General features: G+C 39.2%; 1 protein-coding gene and 1 long non-coding RNA gene across 3 annotated transcripts in view; both read right to left on the bottom strand.

Moving 5' to 3' along the window:
• The window catches only part of LOC308694513 (rho guanine nucleotide exchange factor 26-like), a 125084-nt gene extending 124516 nt beyond the window's left edge, over positions 1 to 568 (bottom strand). The window contains exon 1 of one of the 2 annotated variants that reach the window (XM_081372076.1): positions 366 to 568. The gene's annotated coding sequence lies outside the window, so the exon portion shown is untranslated. The remainder of the gene's footprint in view (positions 1 to 365) is intronic. The other variant, XM_081372077.1, reaches the window with a different exon arrangement.
• A 1900-nt stretch (positions 569 to 2468) lies between these two features.
• On the bottom strand, positions 2469 to 5550 carry LOC308694800. The gene is made up of 5 exons (XR_014030639.1): positions 5271 to 5550; positions 4944 to 4999; positions 4520 to 4560; positions 3983 to 4093; positions 2469 to 3434 (listed from the first exon to the last, which is right to left on the bottom strand). It is a non-coding gene; the product is annotated as an uncharacterized lncRNA (long non-coding RNA).
• Between the last annotated feature and the right edge of the window lie 13325 nt (positions 5551 to 18875).

Raw genomic sequence — 18875 nt, 5'->3', positions numbered from 1 at the left:
ATTGGGAAAAGATGAATCGTAACTGATCTTTAAGTTCGATCTAACGTTTCTTTTCGTGTTTCACAGAAGAAATACAGTCATAGAGTTTGGAGTAAACTGTAGTATTTTCAAGTGTGGGTGAAATATTTGAATTGTGCGCGAGGATGTGCGGCTCAAATCCACGATTATACATTTACAGGTATTTCAACTATTTTTAACTACTTCTGAGTCTTGCAATGGATTTATACATTTTGTAAGAATTAGAGTATCAATTCCTCTCATCCTCTGTACGATTCATCGCGCTTGTTGGCTCTAGCTCACAAAAACAACACACATTGCTCGCGCGAAAACTTTGCAAGATTTATAGAAAAGAAATGCATGCATACCTCTGTGTGAAGATTAACTATAACCCTGCTCTCTACTACTGTTTTTCAGCCCGTATGAACTATAATTCCATTGTGGCCGTTTTTCCCTCGAGAAATACAAAAATGAATGTGCTCTAAACTCCAGAAAGTCTGCGTTGTTTATTTGTCGTCACAAGGTGCTTTGCGCTTTCGCAGTCGTGAGACTGTAGTAATGCAGTAAGTGTAAGTCAAGGTTGGGCAGGGAGGGCACAAGAGTTCCCAGTTCACGTGACGTCATGTGCTCGATGATTTAGCTAGTGTGAGTGTCCCAATATTGTTGGCCTCAACCTATACGCTCAGTGAACTCTGATCGAAGGGAAATAAAATGGTAACCGGAAATCTTATTAAACTAAAATTAATTTTAGTTTCTACTATTTTCATAAACTAATTTTGTGCAGATAGTGATCAAATATATAGAGATCATCTGATTCGTCGTGCATAACAGTGAATACGTAGCGCCATCATGTGTTGTTTGGCTATTTTTGCAACGTTTTCAAAGATTTAGGGCAGGCGGATCGACAAATTGGTTTGACAACCATAAATATATTTTGGATAGTTAATTGTAGCCTATTTTGACGAGTCATAATTATAATTTTACTAGTCAAAATAATAATTTGAAATATCTGTAATTCTAAATGGGCTATAAAAATCTGATTAGAGATATCTCTGTTTTGACTGTCTACTGACGTCATATTATCTTCAATTGACGCGTCATTCATACGCAAATGTAATTAGAGATATCTAATTTAATTTTAACTATTAAAAATGATATTTTCAGATATCTGAATTTTACCTGCTCCTATATGCAAATCATTTTAGCATTTTACCCCTTGCTGTACTGGCAAGCCGTTTTGACGTCACTGATGAACAAATAAGCCTGAACCTAGCTGAGACGCGAAAGCAGGTTGCCTTGTATAGACACAGCGCTCCTATACATAACAGCTTATTTTTATCAGTACTTTTGGAGATTTCTGTAAGAATTATAACTTTATAGATAAAGAAGCACAGTAGATTACATTTATATGAATGCATTAGAGTGAGAGAGTGCGCATGAATTGCACCTGGCAGCGTCTCTCTAAATAGTGCTGTGGGTTTTAGTTACTAAGAAATATTTGCTAGAACTTTTCAGTTTCTAAGCTTTTTTTTTTTTTTTTTTTTTTGATAAATCACAGAACAGAGTTTACAATACATTTCTGCGCTACTAAATGATTCTGCCCGATCTTCACATGATACGTGACACAAGAATTTGTATTTCTGCGAGTAATGACATCATTGTTGATATCAAGAATTAACATTTTTACTAGTGGAAATCCCTAGTGAAAAAATAGTATACTTAAGCACAATTTATTAAGTAGCCTATAATTTAGTGTATTTATGCCACACTATAAATTGGTATACTTAAAGTCTGCTAAATTGGAACAACTAATTTTGTACTAGGCTAAATGCAGTTTAGTTGTCCAAAAGTAGTGCTTGAAGTTCAACTAAAGTTGTATTTAATATACTTGTTTGTGCTAAAGTGGAACTATTCCAAATATACTTAAAGGCCCACTGAAGTGTCTTGAAACGCGCAGCTTTGTATGATGCATTGGCGTAATTTCCACTGAAACAGGAAGCTAACCCAGCTAACAATTTAACGTTCTGGGAACGTTAGTTTTTGGTTCCCAGAACGTTCCCAAGAACGTTCCCTATTGGTTAGCCAGGAAAGTTTTCTTTACGTTAATAGAACGTTCCCTATAGGTTAGGGGAACGTTCCCGGAACGTTGCCGAAAGGTTCCCAGAACGTTCCCGCAAGGTTCTCGTAACGTTCCCGGAAGGTTAGGGGAACGTTCCCGGAACGTTGCCGAAAGGTTCCCAGAACGTTCCCGGAAGGTTCTCGGAACGTTCTCCTAACGTCTACACATCCTGATATGCCTGTACACAAATTATAGGTCTACAAACATATTCTACATTGTTTATTGTTCAAACACTTAAGAATCCTATGAATATATTATTACAATAAATTGAATTTACAGAAACTATCATTAATAAGTAAATCTATCAGTTTGTATTAAATAAATAAATCAGCACACAATCCATGTTTTTGTTGATTCATTGTTTAATTATCAACCTAAAATAAGTCATTAAAAACAGCGTTAGCAAAATGTATTCAGGAACAGTAATTTACATTTAATATTTCAAACATGAAAATATTTCAATAAATAAAACTGCACAAACATTTTAATTAAAACTATCTTTTGCAAACTGTAGCCTATAACTTTGGCTAAAAAGTTGAAAAAGTATTTATTTATATACAATATACATGAATGTGCCAATCTTCACACCGCTCAAAAAATTTAAACTCCCAACACCATCTGCAAATTTAACAAGAAAATAAAAAGACAACGTGTTACATGGACACACAATCCCATGCCAAAATTCAAGCCCTGTAATGGCATTAATATTCATCCGGAGCAAATGAAAAGAGTGAGGTGGGATTGTGTGTCACAAGCTGTAGGAGATATGAGAGCACGAGCGCTGCTGGTATCATGTATTTATTCAGATATTTCAGCATCAATGTGTATAGAAAAATTTATATATTTCAAAACACTACATTGCATTTATTTATATTGCACTATTTATTATTTCAGACTACAAATCAAAAAAGGAATGTTTTATATAGGGGTAAGGATACCCATTAAGCCTCTCTCTCTGAAGTCAAATAAAAAACAGAGAAAATAATATTTAAGTCTAGTGAACTCTGACCTGCGAATTCGCTCTACCTTTTATGTATAAGTCTCACCTCCAATGAAGAATTTGAAAACCTGTAACTGCTGTGTTGTTTATGAGAAAGAAAGTGAAAAAAAGTTTGAAACTGCTATCAATTTTTTTTTTTTTAATCTCTGTGACTTTACACCTACAAATTCCACTGTCACAGGTGCTCAGTTTTGCTATAATGAAACCCTCACAGAACATGGTAATAATCAGCCATCCATGCAAAAGCAAAGGTCGGTGTAGTTTACAGGTGCATCTGTCCAGGCCAACGTCTGATGCCTTGATGCCTTCCGCTGGAACCTGAAATAAAAAAAATAGTACAGTTCAAAATCTATCATACATACATCTCATCTGGTATCACAAATTATCATTCCAGGTTCACTTTAAGATATGCTCAATATTAGTGCTGCACGATATTGAAAAATTTAGAGTTTATTTAGAGATATCAGCCGTATGGTTTAGTGCATGCGCTAACGGCTCCAGGTTTGTATCTGGTAAATTACCCCACTAATAATGCCCAGAATGGTACCAAACTACTACAGTAGTACAAATAGGTTCTGTACTCATTAAACGAGGCATTGGAAAGTTTGTAAGTACATCAGGAGTTTATTTAAATAACACTTGCCTGACGGCGAATGCTACTGCTGATGTTGACGTCACTTTATGAGTACAGAACCTATTTGTACTACTCATTTTCCCCAACATAGAGCAGACCGGCACACAACAAAAACTGCTGTTCGGATGTTCCCTTTTCTGATATTTTAGCCTTTGTGACATTTTAATTAAAACAGAAGTAAGAATTTTAGTGTAATAAGCAAAAATTAACAGTAAACTCAGAGATCACCTACCGCTGCAGATGTGTACGGAAGTGAAAAGCGGAAATGCTTAGACCTCTTTCCGGTTCAACCGCTGGGCGCTCCGCATAACCCCTATTGGGGGGATTTTGTAGAGGAGTGAACCTGCATAGAAAATTACAATAGATAACAAGCATAGATAAATACAATAGAAGAAAAACACAGTTGAAATAAGCAGTGCATTATGTTTTCAGTTAAATCTAACTTATCAGGTACAGAAATTGATTTATCAAAATGTAAAATAAGTCTTCAGTGTAAAAATAAAATAACTATAAAATTAATGTATCTTTGCTAAAGCTACAAGTCATTTTCTCTTTTGATGTTTGATCACCATTGGCGACACAAACAGCTGCGGGTACGTTAGGCTGCTGTCCCTTTAAGACGAATGCGCAGAACTAATATAAATGACACGCATCCGTTTTCTTTCTGTTTAAAACACAAGACAAGAGGAAACTCGCCATTTTGACTTCATTTTGCGTGCACGTGTCTGTAAAAAAAAAGTGAAAGAGAACTTAATTCGGCTAAACTCACCTTCTTCATCTACTGACTGTGGATGGCATCAAGGTCTTGTCCTGAAGAATACAGGGCCAAACAATAGGGATTTTATCTCATCTGGTAACAAGAGCAAAGCCATAACTTTAAGAACTCTACTGATATATTTACCCCCTGATATTGCATTGGGGATATCAATTCAAACATTTTTAAAGGCTAAGAGTATGAGCCACAGCTGCCCAAGATATCAAGGGGTTGCAAATTAGTCATGGCTATAAACCTGTATGCATGGCATCTACTTTGTATTTTTTATAAAGCAATGTTCTATGCATTTGTCCCTGTCAAATAAACATTAAATAAATAAATCTGTGAAAAATAACTGCCTAAAGTTGTCGACCCCCTGAACCGCATTTAAAAGTACAAAGAATTTCAGTATTGATCAATAAAAAAAATACATAAATACCTTTGAGTTGGACAGTATGGTGTCAGTCTCATTGGCCAACATAATTCAAAACAGACCTAAAGAAATAAAATAAAATATAGTAATCATCAGGATATCATGTTATCATAATAGTTAAATGAATTATTATAACTATGACCATTATAATATTGTATTAGTCGCCTATTATTTAGCTGATTATTTAGCTTACAGGCTTCTCAAGGACAATCTCACTGAAAAAACTTGGGGTTAATGATTTTAAAATGTGAGACTTATTTCAAAAGCATAAATCTTACAGACCCCAAACCTTTGAACAGCAGTGCACTGTATGTTTGAGGTGGTTTTGCTTACTAGTCATATGGTTCATAGAGATTTTCTTGGACAGGGAGTGCAGCAGGCCATCACAGCATGATGATCTAGGAACATAACATGCTGTTTGTCACAGAGCCAAAAATATTACATGTGATAGGTTTATTACAAGGAACCAAGCTAGAACAGAGGTGAAATGCATAAAAGATAAATACAAATCTTAAGATAATATATTGTGAAATAAATGCATATGGAATTATCATCATGATTAAACAATAACTCACCCCTTGTTGTAGAGTTTTATTTTTTCTCTCGCTATTCTGAAATCACATTTTAGCAATATTGGTAAGTGACGTCACTGATTAAGTTAACAATACAGTGCATTATTTTAGGTTAGCCTAAATAAATTAGCTTACTTCCCATTGACAAATTACCAGCAAAACTATCAAAAACTGTTATCTACACTAAATATGTGTTTAAAAACCCAAACTTTCATAAATAAGACCTCAACTTAACGTAACTTAGGCCTAACGTTGTCTTTTGAAAACGGTTAGCTAGCGTAGATGCTAACGGACTTTTTCAAAGACATAAAACCATTTTTTTTAAATAAATATTTAACAGAAGCGTGTCAATTACACGTAAGAAATGTGTCAGGGGCGTTTGTGTGTATTATTTGTGAGATTTTGTTGTCTAAACTTACCTGAAAGCAGTGAAACCAACAGCGAGAGACGGGAGTTTTGTTGTTTGTCAGTTGTCGATGACGTTTCCATCTGCTCTCGCGCAGCGCACGTGCTCCAGTGTTTGATCACGCGCATGCGCATTAAAACACTTCAAAGTCACGCAGCATTTAACATATAGAATTAAAATATATAACATAATTTAAAATGTCATTAATAAAAAGTTATTGCGAATAGATCTGAACGTTGTTGGTTGTCTTATAACCTTAGGGGACCGTACTGACGACTTGTCAGTTGAATCTGCCTGTTAATAGTAAGTGATATTAAAATAATAACCTGCAGAGAACGTTCTCAGAACGTTCTCTTTAGGTTATAAAAATAAAACCTAAAACCTGCAAGGAAACGTTCTGGGAAGGTTCTCTTTAGGTTATAAAAATTAAACCTAAAGATAACCTACAGGGAACGTTCTGGGAAGGTTCTCTTTAGGTTATAAAAATTAAACCTAAAAATAACCTACAGGGAACGTTCTGGGAAGGTTCTCTTTAGGTTATAAAAAATAAACCTAAAAATAACCCACAGGGAACGTTCTGGGAAGGTTCTCTTTAGGTTATAAAAATAAAACCTAAAAATAACCTGCAGGAAACGTTCTGGGAAGGTTCTCTTTAGGTTATAAAAATTAAACCTAAAAATAACCTGCAGGGAACGTTCTGGGAAGGTTCTCTTTAGGTTATAAAAATTAAACCAAAAAATAACCTGCAGGGAACGTTCTGGGAAGGTTCTCTTTAGGTTATTAAATAACAACCTGCAGGGAACGTTCCCAGAACGTTCTCTTTAGGTTATAAATTTAGACCTAAAAATAACCTACAGGGAACGTTCTGGGAACGTTCCCTTAATGTTATAAACATAGATCCTAAAAATAACCTACAGGGAACGTTCCCAGAACGTTCTTGTTTGGTTCCCAAAAAAATAACCAAATGGGAACCAAAAGGGAACGTTAGGGGAACGTTCTGTGTTTGCTGGGTAAGACGGGACATATCAAAGTCCTTTTAGGCTGTCTCTGGACATATTGACATATTCGGGCTCCTCCCCCTTTTCAAATAACCAATAGCGTTTTGATTTACCTCACAGACTGTGAGCAGTACTTGACATCACCATGGAAACGAATCCGAGCGCTGCTACGTTGGATTCACTGATCTATATAGAATGTCATTCTATTCGGTTGTTAAGTCCGTGTTGTTAATAAAATTATGCCACCTGATTGATGAGCTACACTAACCACTTTGTTGGAGTTAAAAGAATTTAAACCCTTTTTGACCGCCAATGGTGCCTCACTAAAGAAGATCGTGATCGTAAATAAATTTACTGGCTCCGCCATTGTTATTTCTGGACGAGCGAGCGGAGCGCTTGGACCCGGAAAAGGCTAAACGTCACGCGTGACGTCAGACTTAACAATCGGATATAGATCAGTGGTTGGATTCAATAGAGCTGGTAAGTCCCGCCCCTTCCGCTAACCCCGCTGGACCTCTAGGTTGAAAAATCGTCAATGCAAGTGAATGGGAGAAAATAATTATTTTCTGGTCCCGTTTGAATTTTGCCATGAATGTGACATATGTTGTCTGTGAATTTTTAATATAATGTTTTGTGTAAAGAATGCTACAATTTAGCTGGTAGAAGTTTGATACGGTTAGACTTTGTGTGAGAGCACTTTGTGGACTACAACTCTTCGCTGCTTTCGACGCGAATCTGAAGAAAGAACAGCCCATTTGGTTTGAATGGTGACATTTGGGTACAAAACACACAGGCATCTCGATCTGTCTCCATATATTATCGCAGCATTAGCACCGTGATTTGACAAGTGGAGGGAAATGTGTTATGGGGTGACGTCACATAGGCGACATGTAGTCTTTCTCGTTATGTCTTTTCCACAACTGCTAGCCAAAGAATCATACAATATACGGTCAAACTCGTAATATGAAACATTATATAAAAAATTCACATACAACATATGTTCACATTCATGGCACAATTCAAACGGGATCAGAAAATAATTATGTCATGTGTCGATACTTTAAAATGAAAGAGGAACCGAGTCGTCTTGCTAGGAATGAACTGTTTTATTAACTGGCCTTTTATTGCTACAGCTAAGCTACTCGAGCATAACACCGTCACATGCATCAGAGCGCTCTCCGGCGACGCGCTGACGTCACCTTTCCGTGACTCCCACAACCTGTAGTTCCATATCACAACATCTCCCCCTTTTCAAAGGTTAACGCTCAAACAGTTAAACAAGATGTACTGCACATCAAATAAAGATAAACATGAACATAACAGTCTCTGGGTGGTTGATGTGTTACATCAGCATTACTTATTGTGATCTCAGGCACTTAATTCCTATTTATCCTGTCAATTATCGGATATTTCCCAAACATAACAATCTATTCCTATGGAACATAACTTAACTTGGGAACATAATGTATAACTGTACTTATCACTCAAAACAGAATTACTGAGGAGACAGTGTGAAGATAAGTGTCATTAAGTGTTCAAGTGTCTCTATATCTGAGAGGTACTCTGACCTCACGACCTCTGGATGTCACTTGAACAGTCCTCTGAGGGGACGGCTGGTGTGGTGAACACACCACAGGTGAATCCTTTAGTCTCTGGACAGAAGCAGGGTCACCATGACTGGGTCTAGCCACAGAAGGAGGGCTGCTGAGCAGCTGCAGCGGAGATCCCTCAGACTGCTGCTGCTGGTCTGGAGGGTCAGCAAGCTCCGGGACTGCCTGCAGATGTCTTCTATTGCGTCGCAGCACTGCACCTTTGTCTGTCTTCACGATGTAAGACCGGGGCTCACTGCACTTATCAATGACTTTAGCAGACGTTTTCCACCCCTTTTCTCCATCCAATTTCACTCTAACGGCCTGCCCAGATTGGAGTTCCGGAAGTGGCAGAGCAGAGTGACGGCGGTCATGGAAGAACCGGTAGGCAGATTTAGTCTGAGCATCCTTCTGCTGGATTTGATGTCTGTCCACAGGAGAAGTTTGTAGTTTTCCTTCCAACATAGGAAGTGTGGTCCTAATGTCTCTTCCAGCCATAAGTAAAGCTGGGCTCACCCCCGTAACAGCACTAGGGGTGGCTCTGTAGCACATTAGAGCAAGATATGGATCGGGCTGCTTCAGGAAGCGCTTAGCAGTCTGCACAGCTCTCTCGACAGCACCATTTGCCTGAGGATAATGAGGGCTGGTAGTTGTATGCGCAAACCCATAGCTTTGGCAGAAGTCTTGAAACTCACCCGAGGTGAATTGTGTGGCATTGTCGCTCACCAGCTCCAGCGGTATCCCCCATCTTGCAAACATGCCTTTGAGCCTGGTAATGACCTGGTGGCTGGATGTTGAAGACAGGTGGGCAATTTCAATGTCCCTGGAATAATAATCAGTCACAATGAGATAATTCTGTCTTTCTAGCTCGCACAAATCAGCAGCAATGCGCTGCCAGGGTCCCCCAGGTAAAGGTGTGGTGAGGAGCGGTTCACGTCTTTGAGTGGGTCTATTTTCAATGCAGAACTTACATGTTGACACTGCCGTTGCGATCTCTGCACTGATGCGAGGCCACCATACTGACATCCTAGCTCGAACGTGACACCTTGTTAGACCTTGGTGTCCCTCGTGTAGCTGTTTGAGCACTTCTGATCTAAGTGCAGCTGGGATAACCAGTCTATCTTTATACAACACCAGTCCATCAGTCTCAGAGAGGTGAACTCTGACAGAATAATATCCATGCAGGGACGGAAACAGCGATGTCTTTGGTGGCCATCCGTTCCTAATGAACTGCACAATCTTTTGCAGCTCTTCATCCTGTAGTGTGGCGGAGCGGATTTTGTCAAGTTTTTGTGATGAAACAGGCGCATTTGCTACCACTGACTCCACATATGCTTGTACTTCTTGGTCAGTGTGTTCATCACCACGGTGGGTCAGCGGGCTCCTAGAGAGAGCATCGGCTACTACAAGCTGCTTCCCCGGGACGTGCACAGCCACGACATTGAATCTCAGTAGGCGCATTAGGAGTCTTTGGCACCTTGGAGGGACTTTGTCCAGGTCGTATGTATTTATGAGGGGTACCAGTGGTTTGTGGTCTGTTTGTAGAAGGAAGCTTTCCATGCCTTGCACATAGCGAGCGAAGCGCTCACAGGCCCACACTCCTGCAAGACACTCCTTTTCAATTTGGGAGTATCTCTTCTCTGCATCTGACAATGTGCGGGAGCAGAATGCAACTGGCTTTAACACATCCTCGTGTTCCTGCAATAATGCTGCTCCTAATCCGTAGCTGCTCGCATCAGCGCTGATGACAGTCTTGCGGTTGACATCATAAAATGCAAGTGCTGGTGCTGACACAAGCATAGCTTTCACTTTCTAAAACGCCGCTTCTTGTACATCACTCCACACCCACTCATTTTCCTTCCGGAGCAGGGCAGTGATGGGATGCAGCTCTGAGGAGAGGTCAGGCAGGAACTTTCCAACATAGTTGACAAGACCTAAAACCTGTTTAAGCTCTGTAACATTGGTTGGGCTTGGCATCCGTGTGATGGCTTCTACTTTGTCAGTGTCAGGTCTCATGCCTTCTGCACTTATGAGGTGGCCAAAGTACTTTATTTCTGTTTTGCCAAAATGACACTTGGCCTTGTTCAACTTTAAACCACTGTCCTTTATGGTCATCAGCACCGCATCAAGACGTGTGTCGTGTTCTTTCCTTGTTGCTCCATAAACAAGTATGTCGTCCATTACTACAACAACTCCATCATGACCCTTTAACAGTGTCGACATCTGTCATTGGAAGATTTCTGGAGCCGACGTGATACCGAATGGCAGCCGTCGGAAGCAGAATCTCCCCATCGGGGTGATGAAGGTTGTCAGCTTTTGGCTGGCAGCATCCAAGGGGATCTGCCAAAATCCGCAGGAGGCGTCCAGGGTAGAGAACACTTTAGCTCTGGCTAGCTTGGGAGCAATATCCTCCAAAGTTGGCATGATGTATCTCTCTCGCTTAACCGCCTTGTTTAAGCGTTTTAGATCGACACACACTCGCACTTGCTCCTTGTTCTTCTTCTCTACTGGAACCATCGGGGCACACCAGTCAGAAGGCACTGTAACCTCTTCTATTATGCCCAGGGCAAGCATGCGTTTGAGTTCAGCCTCAACTTTAGCCAGGAGGGGGAACGGGATGCGACGTGGCGTCGTCAGTGAGTAGGGCTCACAGTCAGCTTTAAGTTCGATTTTTACGGGGTCGCACTTGAGCAAACCAATATCCCCAAACACATGACTTAACATTACAGTGTCCATCCCGTCTACTCTCATGACCAGTCCCATCCTTGTGGCAACGCTCCGTCCCAGGAGGTTGTGAGAGTATGGCCCTTTAATTACAGTTATCCAGAATCTGTACTTTTCCCCTTTGTACTCACTTGTTGCCAGGAACTTGCCAATACTCTTAACTTCGCCGCCGGGGCTGGTGATGGGTCCTTTCCTTGCAGTGACCAGGCGGGAGCGCTGTGGCAGTCTCTTGAATGCAGCCTGTGACATTACACTGATGTCTGCCCCAGTGTCTATTTTAAATTTCACTGTGCTGCCATTAACAGGTAAGTCAACAAGCCACATATTTTCTGAATCAGGTTGATCCATTATGTCTGACACATGTTCAGTAACTTCTCCAAGGAAAAACATCTCATCTGTGTCAGTGGTGCTGCTTGGCATTGTAACCACCTCTTTCAGCATCTTCGTCTGACAAGCTGCCTCAAAATGTCCAATTTTATTACACCTTCTGCATTTTTTATTCTTGGCTGGGCAAGGATGTATTTTACCATGTTGTCTGTTACAGCGGGGACAGGTAGGATTCTGTTTTGACTCACTGTGTTCCTGTTTTTTCTGCCATTGTCCATCGTTGCTGCTGCTTCTGCCATGGAACTGCCGCCTCCCCTGTCTTATGGTGTCCACTGCACACTCCGAGCGCAGGCTCACATTCTGTTGCTTTATCTGTACGCTCTGGCGCGCTATTTGAATAGCTCTTTCAAGAGAGAGTTCCGGCTCGAGCTGTAGCTTCTGTGATACATCGTTGTCAGATATACCAATAACTATTCTGTCCCTGATTTGCTCATCTTTAGTGTGCCCAAACTCACAATACTGTGCCAGTTCGTATAAACTTCTCACAAAAGCCTCTACTGACTCACCGGGCTTTTGTGCTCTCTTGTAAAAACATGCTCTTTCATGGATCACGTTTCTCTTGGGCACAAAATGGTCGGAGAATTTGGCTATCACCGTGTCATAATCCAACTCCGGTCTACCTCTCTCCTCTTCCTCATCAACCTCTCCGCTGTCATCGTACACAAAGGAATCATAAATCGCTTCCGCCTCTCTCCCCATGGCATAGAGAAGCGTGTTTACCTGCACTTCACCGCTATCTTTGTCCAACTTTGACGCCACCCGAAAGCGGTCGAAACGTCGGCGCCACATCGGCCATTCTGCCGGGCGCGTGAAGTCAAAAGATTCCAGAGGTCCGAGCTTCGCCATGTCTTATTTTTTTCAGAGCGTGAAGTCGGCCACTTCTGACACCATGTCATGTGTCGATACTTTAAAATGAAAGAGGAACCGAGTCGTCTTGCTAGGAATGAACTGTTTTATTAACTGGCCTTTTATTGCTACAGCTAAGCTACTCGAGCATAACACCGTCACATGCATCAGAGCGCTCTCTGGCGACGCGCTGACGTCACCTTTCCGTGACTCCCACAACCTGTAGTTCCATATCACAACAAATTATTTTCTCCCATTCACTTGCATTGACGATTTTTCAACCTAGAGGTCCACTTGGGGTTTTACGGATGGGCGGGACTTACCAGCTCTATAGTAACATTAGAGGTGTGAATAAATTCTAGCCATTTGATTCTGAAAACGGAATAAAACTTGAGCGTTTGAACACACATCTCTGAACTGTCCAAACAAACACAAACACACGACAGAAACCGGGAAAGAAAGGACAGATCAGCCCAGGGACATGACACTTAAGTATATCTTTAGTTCGACCTCAGCACAATTTCCAGATAATAACCAAAGTGCATTATGCACAAAATTACTTGTTTTAATTTAGCAGACTTTAAGTATACCGATTTAGTATACTAACAGTACATTTGCAGGGTATTTATATTAAGTACATAAATAGGCCTATATAATGTATTTGCATAAAATAAATGTATTTCAAATACATTTAAGTATATATAGTTTTCACTATGGGTATTAGCGGCTGTAGACAAGGCAAAACAAAATTTGCATCCGCGAGGGACTAAACACTGAGAGACTGGAAACATTGCGACGCGCAGAAACTCAGTTCCACTCAATGATCTGAAGTTCATTGATTTATTACACTTCAACACAACAAGATACAACTGGTACTGCAGTTACCAGGTCATTAAAAAGTGCTGTGTGAGTGCGAAAGTGCGGTCAACAGAAAGTGTTCGCTCCCAGGATCACTCCCTCTCTCTGTCAAAGCCCCATTGAACTCAGGTGAACAGGTGAAGCAAACAAATAGACCACTATCACTTCCACCCAACCCCCGGTGGACACGCCCACCACCTACAATCCGAGTGCAGTGAATATTATGAATGATACTGTAAACACAGAACACATGGGAGACTTACAGGAGGCTCTTACAATGGGTACTACTCGTTTCATCATATGAAGAACGGTTTCTATGCTAATATTAGTCTTTCTGTTTATTCCGAGGTTTACTGCAGTCAGCCGGATCCGGGCCGTATCCAGATCAGATGGTGGATCTGCACCTAGACACAACCATTACGCATGATGTACAGTAGTCAGCCAGATCCGGGCCATATCCAGATCAGATGGTGGATCTGCACCTAGACACAACCATTACGCATGATGTACAGTAGTCAGCCAGATCCGGGCCGTATCCAGATCAGATGGTGGATCTGCACATAGACACAACCATTACGCATGATGTACAGTAGTCAGCCAGATCCGGGCCATATCCAGATCAGATGGTGGATCTGCACCTAGACACAACCACTACGCATGATGTACAGTAGTCAGCCAGATCCGGGCCGTATCCAGATCAGATGGTGGATCTGACATGACCACAATGCATCCCTGAAGTGTCAGCAGAGATTTTGTCAACTAGACTCTCCCCTGTGAAGGCCTCATCGACATGACAGCCATTGACACTGATCCTCAACAAACCCGTCTCCATATCGTAATAACTCTAATCTTCAACCAGATGGAACTGGATAAATATTCTGAATGTTCCAATCCAAACTGACTTCTGACCTGTAATGCTGCCTGAATCACTGTTCGTTCGTTGGCCAGAGGAGAACTGACTGAGCCTAGTTTCTCCCAAGGTTTTTTTTTCTCCTCCATTCAGTCACCTGATGGAGTTTTGGTTCCTTGCCATTGTCACCTTTGGCTTGCTTAGTTGGGGACACTTAATATTCAACAATATCATTGATCTGCCTGCATTGACACCATTATATGAGAATTGAACTGAACTATATATATGAACTAAATTAGTAACTTTTTTACAACAAAAATAAACCATCACTGAACTTACTTAAGCTGGACAATGGCCCCAGGAGGAATTACTTCAGGAATTAAATAATATCTGGATTCATTCATATGGTAAAAGGTCTCCAGCATGCATTTATGTAGCGCTGTGATTTTAATTGAATCATGTTGTAAAACGGAACATCTGGAGTGTAGTGTTCAATAAAAGCAGAGAACCGCAAATTGCACATCTGAATTCATTTATTATATTTTTTAAAAGACAAGAGTCAAGCACAATGGAATTATATACCAACCTCTATATATTCAGAATCAAGGCAAACCAGGTCAAAAAAGGTGAAGGCTGATATAAAAAAGATTACAAGAAGTTCAACTGGCATTAACATGCACCGATGAGTGACATTGTTTATTTATAGTAGGCTAGTACATTGTGTATGGATTGTGCCTTCTGTGTTGATGCAGGTTTGATCATGTCATTAAGGTAATAGCCCACAAGGTGGGAGTGTTGTATTATAGCATCATTCTATGAAAATGTGCCATTTTCTATTCTGAAAAACAGATTTTCAAAGTATTGTTTTTGTTGTGTTTAAGGACTTATTTGGTTTAAGTAGACCCTTACCTGTCAGAAAAAAATATGTGGTGCCATGTTATCTTATCTTATTTATTTATTTATTTTCCTAAAATAATCAGCATGCATATGCGTGTTTTATCAACCCCGTTACAAACTTCAGATTGTATTTTAAAGTATTTGAAGTGACACTCAGAATAAATCTGGTATATTATGAAAGATACATCATCCCTGTTTACATTAGGAGTGTTTATAAATGAAAATAATAAGGAATTTTTCTTCTTCTTTTTTTTACATGGATGAATACGCTCAAATGCAATCGGACATGTCACTGTATCTTAGTTTTTAGGGAAAAATCATGACAAAAAGTAATATGTTTCTAATTATATCCTAAATATTTGAGGGAGATATTGTTGAATTTTACTTAACATATTAAAAGAGGTTATTTATATTTGGCTTTTATTTCTATTTATTATATACAGTATAGAGTATTCTAAGAGTAACAGGGTTGACAATAGAATACCTGTTCAGGAGACATGTTTGTTTTTAGACTGCAGTGGATTTGGCTTATGGAAATGAATGATGACACTGAATACATACATGTAAAACAGTTATTTTATTAAAATTATGCAAGAATTAAAAACTAAACTCATTTGCATCAACATGAAATTATGCTATCTGATGCATCCTCTCAAATACAATCAGTGTCAAATCAAATCATCTCACAGGAATGCCTGTGAAAAACAGAAGAGCAGCCTCCCCATTAACGAACTGAGCTGCCAATAAAATACAAATGCATATTAAATCACCTTTCTTGTTCACAATAGGTTATTTCATATTGCAATTTATATTAGTATGATTTGAAGAAGTTTCACAACCTAACGAAATGATATGGGGTCAATACACATTTGTGTTCAATAATATATGGATTTGGTATATCAGTTGAATGGGCATTACCAACGTATTTAGGGACAAAACATGATATTCATAATATAAATAACATTAATAATTATGTATTGAATAATATATTCTAGATGCATTCTAGAGAGGCTAAAATGCTTGTTTGTATGTAGCCTACATTTTAATAAAAAAAATAAAAATAAAATAAAAATAATACATGATATCATGGTAACGTGGTTGACACAGTACGATCGTCCCCTTCTGTCAGACTAAACACTACTCAGTGAAAATTCATTAAAAGAGAGGAGCACTTACTTGTCTGTTTGGCATCTTTCTTATAAAAGGCAGATGATGTCACTTCCTGATAATGATGTCACTTCTGGGATAGTCCATTGTCCCTGAGGGGTGTGTTTATCTAAAGTAACAGGTTTGAGTAAAACGTATAGGGACAGTCACAGTACTAAAATGCTATTTTTTTCAATATTCCAAAAAGGTCAAGAATAAAATACATGCATCATATGTTAACTAACAATTGAGGCTTTTCATAAGTTAAAGACTGATTTCAGATAATTTGATTTTATCCTCCTTAAAAGCCTGTTGTAATAGAAACATTTTACTGAGGGACAAGCCATTTTTACAATGTTAAAAACGTATACAATACAAAAATCTTTAAAATGATTAAAAAAAAATCAATGTCTGATTTTTTTTAAATGAAGATTGTTTGTTTACGATATCAATTAAACCACTAACCACTACATTTTTTAATATTTTGTTGTTAATACAGCTTTATGGGGTAGATTTTGTGTCAGGGACACGGCAAGTTTTCATTGAATCACCAAAGCAAGAGATCTGTAATGGCGATATTCTGCTGTTTTCGTCTGTGCATTAATTTGATTTATTTTGTATTATTTTTCATTATTTTTTATTATAGCAAATGTTGCACCTATACAAATGCTTACTGGTTTTAAATGTGTTCATTTAGAAATAAGGGCTTACTAAATTTAATCCACAGCATGCACAACATTATCCTACTTTATGTCTTCTCTGCATATGTCACTTTTACACGTGCCCCAGTTACTTTGTTACTTTTTTTGCTGTATTTTGGATCAAATAAATGCATCCTTTAAGAGCAGAAGAGACAAAACATTCAAACTCTTACCGATCTAAAACTAGTAGCCTATACGATCTAAAAACTAAAAACGGTATAGGCTAGTGGACAGTGCCACTTGGGGACATTTAATTTAATATTCAACAATAGCCTATTATTGATCTGCCTGCAGTGACAATTATATAAGAACTGAACTGAACAATGAAATCACGGTTTTCTATGGAAGCTTGTTTCCGCCACAAAATAAAACATTTTAAAAGATAATTGCGACTTTTTATCTCACAATTCCGAGTTTACATCTCGCAATTCTGACTTTCTTTCTTAGAATTGCGAGATATAAAGTCAGAATTGCGTGAAATTAAGTCGCAATTGCGTGTTATAAAGTCAGAATTGCGAGATATAAAGTCAGAATTGCGAGATATAAAGTCAGAATTGCGTGAAATAAAGTCGCAATTGCAAATGCAATGCAATGCACGAAAATCTTCTGCAGGACCAACACACCCTCCACCTCCCATCTGCATCTTTCCGCAGACAAACACTATGAACAGTAAGTTAACAATTGTTGCATAAGCTTTGTCAAGTTGTGCGGATCTATATTAAAATATACCTTATGTTGACATTTTTTATTTATTTACACAGACCTTGATCCAGTTAGTCCTATTCAGCCTGAGATGTCTGATGGTATGATTATATTTTTATTGTTGGTTTAATGACTTTGAAAATCTTGTTTATTTGTAAGTGTTACAGTTATCAACATGGTGACACACAAGAAATGTAGCCTGGTGATTTGAACTTTGGTAGTTCTTGTTTTATAACATGCTGAACCTAAGTGTTGAGTTTAATCGCTTGCATTTTGTATTGCATATGTGCACACAGAAACTGCCAGCTGCTCCTCAAGTGTGTCAGACTCTATCTCCGCCTTAACCCAAACGGTTACAGTAATGCAAGGTATGCTAATTTTTATTGTGGGTAAATTTCAGTCATGTAATAACTGCAATGTGTTATCTTTGCACTTTGTACATTTCTGACCTTCATTTTAATGTCTTTGAAACATTTTGTGTTTCTGAAACAGAGACACTTAAGGCAATGTTGACCCGCCAGGATGTGATGGCAAAAAACATCCAGGAGATCCTCCTCCGGTTAAACCAGACTGGAGGAGCCAGCCAGGGTCCGGAGACTCCAATAGAAATCGATGTGGCCCAGTCTTTGGAAGAGCTTGCTGTCTTGGAGGCAAAACTGAAAGAGCTTCCAGACTACAAGATTTATTTAAGATTTATTTAAATTGTTTGTCTAGGTGCAGTAAGTCTCAGAAGTGGCGGTCCCACAAGAGATCAATAACCAGCAATTCAGTGACACAGATTAAAGGGATAGTTCACTTTGAAAATAAATTTTGGTATGTTTTAGCTTACCTCAAGGGCATCCAAGATGTAGGTGTCTTTTTTTCCGCAGTAGTTTCAATTTGGATATTTTTAGGTCAAACCGTTCTTGTCTGTCAGTCATTTCATGCAGGTCTACAGTCACTGTCTCAAAGAGCATGCACAAAGTCCAAATTAAAACAATTCCCCATCGTCCAAATTAAACAATTCCCCATCGTAAGTACACATTGATGGCCTAAGACACGAAACGAGCGGTTTGTGTGAGAAAACGAACAGTATTTATATCGTTGTTATCTCTTGAAAACAGCACACATCCAAATGATCTGACGGCGCAGATGATCTGACGGCGCAGGCGGGTATAGATACACTAGATGTCGCCTTGGCTACTGCAGTTCATTGGAACGAGACCGTAGCCAAAGCGACATCTATGTATATATCTATACCCGCCCGCGCCGTCAGATCATTT

Source organism: Scardinius erythrophthalmus (assembly GCF_964197995.2).
Source record: "Scardinius erythrophthalmus genome assembly, chromosome: 8".
Lineage (NCBI taxonomy): Eukaryota > Metazoa > Chordata > Actinopteri > Cypriniformes > Leuciscidae > Scardinius > Scardinius erythrophthalmus.
This window is presented reverse-complemented; position numbering and strand designations above follow the sequence as displayed.